The sequence below is a fragment of the Heliconius melpomene genome, unplaced genomic scaffold (assembly GCF_056956725.1).
Source record: "Heliconius melpomene rosina isolate 202511_hmr_F unplaced genomic scaffold, ASM5695672v1 Hmr00187, whole genome shotgun sequence".
NCBI classification, from domain to species: domain Eukaryota; kingdom Metazoa; phylum Arthropoda; class Insecta; order Lepidoptera; family Nymphalidae; genus Heliconius; species Heliconius melpomene.
Genome location: NW_028181855.1, coordinates 13,316 through 18,400, shown reverse-complemented (window position 1 = coordinate 18,400; position 5,085 = coordinate 13,316).

Here is a 5,085-nt window from a genome sequence, read left to right as displayed (position 1 = left end):
CTTTGGTTTTGGGTATGGGGATAACGCGGGCAATGCGCCACAAACTGGGAAAAGTGTTATGGGAAATAGAAAAATTTAAAATATGGGTAATGACTGGAACTAAGATTTCCAAGGGCAAATGCGGTTGATGCCATCATAACCAGAAGCATCAGATTTGATGGCTAGGATACTGTTTCTTACCTGGGATGAGGTTATAGAAGCAAAGTTAAAAGGAACGATTGTGGGAGACGGCAAGGAGTTGATATATTTCAATTTAATTGTGTTGTCCATAGATGTTATCGAGGCAAAGTGTTTATTCAAGGCATCAACGTCTAGATTGCAATTCAAATCCTTACGTTGCCGGCCAATGCCTAGCGATTCCAGAAATTTCCACAACTTACGTGGGCTTAAGTTTTTCATTCATTCATTTTATTTATTATTTCTGAAATCTTTTTCTTCATTTCTTTTTTCTGAGCATTTTTTCATAGTTTCATGATATAAAATTATCTGGGTAATCAGAATAACGACGGGGTATACCAGCTAATCCTAAAAAATGTTGAGGAAAAAATGTTAAATTAACACCAATAAATATGGAAATAAATTGAATTTTTAATAAATAAAGATGCTAAAACTGCCCTCAAGAAAACTGGCATCACTATGTCAGAGTTTTTAACAAAGGACAGGCATAAGGCATTTATGTTGGCTCGCCAACATTATGGTATTAATAAATGCTGGACCAAAGATGGTAATATATATGTTATTGGGGAGGACGGATCCCGAAGATGTATTACTTCTGTGACTGCAGTGGATGCTGTACCACCGTTATGCTCTGATGGCCCTCCCTTAGGCACAAGCCCTCCCTCTACTACTATTCTGCCAAATCCCAGCCATAAGGATAGCAAGGTCTCTCATATTAGGCCCAAGAGGGTGGTGAAAAAGTAGATAGTGTTCACTATTTGTGAGTATTCACTTTTCTTAAATAGTGTTGAGTGTTACTTTATCCTATTCCTATATACATATCATTATAAATGTTTAACTACTTATCTAGCTTATAATTATATTTTGGTTTGTGATATATATTAATTTAAATAATGTAGCTTTTTCTGTCTGATTGTGGTAGTTTGTTTTTCACTTCTCATAAATTATGTTGTTTGTTGATTTATTTTCTATATACATATTATTTTAAATGTTTTACTTATATTTTGGTATATAATATATCTTAATTTAAATAATGTAGCTTTTTCTGTCTGATTGTGGTAGTTTGTTTTCACTTCTCATAAATCATGTTGTTGAATTGTTTTCTGTACACATATTATTATAAATGTTTTATTACCTATTTTGTTCATAATTATATTTTGATATAAAATCTATCTTAGTTTAAATAATGTAGCTTTTTCTATTTATGTCTAATTGTGGTAGTTTGTGATAAATCTTCATTTATTTAAATAAATTTACTATTTATTAATTATTCAACTTAGAATCTTAATTGACAGGCACAGTTTATTGTTTTTGTTATTTTTATTTTTACTCATGTAATATTGACAGTTGACACTGTTGGTGTCGGTTACAGATGACAAATTAATTTAATTACATAGACACTATTGTTTTATGTAATCATAATCGTTGATTTTTCTTTTTTTTTTCTCCTAGTGTATATAATATAGTATGTAGTAAATTTACTATTATATTATATATATATATTTATCGATGATCTTGTGTAGTTTTGGTGTACTTATTCTTCAGTTGTTATGTTTCATTTTTACCACAGTCAATATATATATATATATATATATATATATATATTTTAACTTTCTAGTGATTTTTGTTATAGTGTATAGAGTGTAGATACGAAGTACCTTTATTAGTTTTGTCCTTTTTTTTATTATAGTTTTCTTTTTTTTTTTTTTTTTCTGTTTGTGTAAGTAGTCTGTGATTGTAAGGTTTTTTATTATTACTGGTGTCTCTTGTAAGGTATATTGTATGTAATCTCCTACCGCTTTAATTTTTTTTTCTTTTGTTACTGCTGATGGTGAAGGGTGAATAATGTGATCTTTGCACATTTTATTTTATATATATATTTTTTTATTTGGTACATTTATTATATTATATAAATTAGTATTTATATTTATTTTACATATTTTTTTATTTTTTTTATTATTTATTTTATTTAATTGTATATGTAATATGTTTGTTTATAATGCTTCATCTAACTCAAACGACGATTCATTTTGTTCTTTATCATCTTCATCTGTAAGTAGTTTTCATAGTACTTCCGTTCCTCTTTCCAATCTACTTGTCGACACATTTTCCAATTTTCCCAAGAATTTCAATGTCCTACATATTAATGCCCAATCCGTTCCTGCACATTATCCTGACTTATTAGCCTCCTTTGATTGCGCCAACGTGCACGCGATTTTAATTTCTGAAACATTCCTTAAACCCTGCCTTCCTTCCTCCTCCTTCTCTATACCTAACTTCCATCTCATACGTAATGACCGTACAGGTAAAGGTGGTGGTGGTGTAGCCATCTATATTCGCAACCACTTACCTTTCACAATTGTTAGTAAGTCTCCATCGCAATACTCTGAAACTGCTGAACATATTTTTATAGAAATTTTACTTGGTCGATTAAAGATATTACTTGGGGTATTTTACAGCCCTTCGCTACATATTGATTATTTTCACACTTTGGAGACCTTATTGGAGAAACATGTGCCAAGCGTTGATCACACCATAATTCTTGGAGACTTTAATACCTGTATTATTAAAAATGATTTACGAGCAAAACAACTCCTTAACATCATTAATAGCTCAAATTTAAAATTACTTCCTTCGAATCCTACACATTTTTTTCCGAACTGTGCCCCATCCCAACTCGATCTTATGATTGTTTCCTCCGTTGACCATGTTATGATCCATGGTCAACTTCCTGCTGACGCCTTTTCCTACCATGATTTAATGTATTTGTCTTATAATGTTCGTCCCCCTAAGCCCAAGCCATCTGTCGTCATGCGACGCAGTTTTAAAAAATTTAATAATGACGAGTTCTTGGTTGATCTCAATGACATCGACTGGAACGTCATTTTTAACACAACAACTATCGATGACAAGTTGGAGATATTTAATTCTATTTTAACTGAGCTCTATGACAAGCACGCTCCTTTTCGGCCAATTAAATTAAAACACTTACCCGCTCCATGGCTTACGCCAGATATTAAGTCACTGATGACTAAAAGAAATGTGGCGAAATCCAAATATAAGCATAATCCCACCGATCAGAATCTTTTAAGGTATAAGAGCTTGCGTAACCGATGTAGCAGAGTTTGCAGGGACGCGCAACGTAACTATATTGACCTGAGCTTACAAAACTTAAGCCCACGTAAGTTGTGGAAATTTCTGGAATCGCTAGGCATTGGCCGGCAACGTAAGGATTTGAATTGCAATCTAGACGTTGATGCCTTGAATAAACACTTTGCCTCAATAACACCTATGGACAACACAATTAAGGCAAATACATTGAATTATATCAACTCCTTGCCGTCTCCCACAATCGTTCCTTTTAACTTTGCTCCTATAACCCCATCCCAGGTAAGAAACAGTATCCTAGCCATCAAATCTGATGCTTCTGGTTATGATGGCATCAACCGCATTTGCCCTTGGAAGTCTTAGTTCCAGTCATTACGCATATTTTAAATTTTTCTATTTCCCATAACACTTTTCCCAGTTTGTGGCGCATTGCCCGCGTTATCCCCATACCCAAAACCAAAGATCCAAAATCCTTCTCTCACTACCGTCCTATCTCCATCCTTCCTTTCTTGTCAAAGGTCTTGGAACGTATTGTTTTTCAGCAACTAAATCAATATCTATTTGACAACCATATATTATCCGAGTTCCAGTCTGGATTCCGTAACGGGCATAGCACAGTCACTACTTTGATTAAAGTTTGTGACGATATCAGACTTAGCATGGACAAACAAAATCTTACAGTCATTGCTTTGCTGGACTTTAGCAACGCCTTTAATTCTGTTGATACTGATCTCTTGGTTGCTGTTCTGCGTTCAATAAATATCTCTCCTGAAGCCACTGAGTGGTTCAGAAGCTATTTATGTGATCGGCAACAGTACGTTCAAGCCAATGACAAGTCATCTTCCCTTTGCTCTCTTTCTGCCGGTGTTCCCCAAGGTGGTGTCCTCTATCCTCTCCTTTTCTCCATTTTTATTAATTCAGTTTCCCAAAATCTCTCGCTCTTCCTTTCATCTATATGCTGACGACCTTCAAATTTACTTAGCCGCCCCGTTTGATGATGTTAGTGAGGCTATTCATAAGCTTAACGAAGATTTGCGGAATGTTAGTAGGTGGAGCAAATCTTTTGGCTTAACTGTCAATCCTGCCAAGTCACAAGTCAGTATTATTGGTGGCTCTAAGCAACTAAAAAAACTTGACCAGAATAGCCTCCCTGCTATACAGTTTGGCGGCGTCGATTTGAGTCTGAGTCCATCTATTAAGAACCTTGGTATTATTATAGACAATTCCCTATCTTGGTCAGTACAGATAGCTGAGGTTAGCCGTAAATTATTTGCCACTATCGGATCGCTCAAACGATGGAAATATTTCCTACCTATAAAGACCAAAACTGCTCTAGCTCATTCACTACTGTTACCGATTTTAGACTATGCTGATTCGTGTTACCCAGACTTATCTGAGGAACAACTAAATAAACTAGAGCGGTTACAAAATCTATGTATTAGATTTATCTTCGGTTTACGTAAATTTGATCATGTTTCTGATCATCGTCGTCAGCTTGGATGGCTTCCTATCCGACATCGCCGAAATTTCCGCATGCTGACTCTCCTCTATTCTATCCTGTACAACTCTCTCTCTCCTACTTAAAAGATCGATTTTGTTTCCTAGGTGCCGATTCACTTCTTCACCTCCACCTTAGATCCCGTTGTGATAATCTCCTTAAATTACCAACTTCCCATACCCTATTTTATTCCAAGTCTTTTACTATGAAATCTGCAATTCTTTGGAATGAACTTCCTACAGAAGTTCGACATTCCAAATCTTTATACAGTTTTAAAAATCGTCTAAAAGAGTACTTATTTA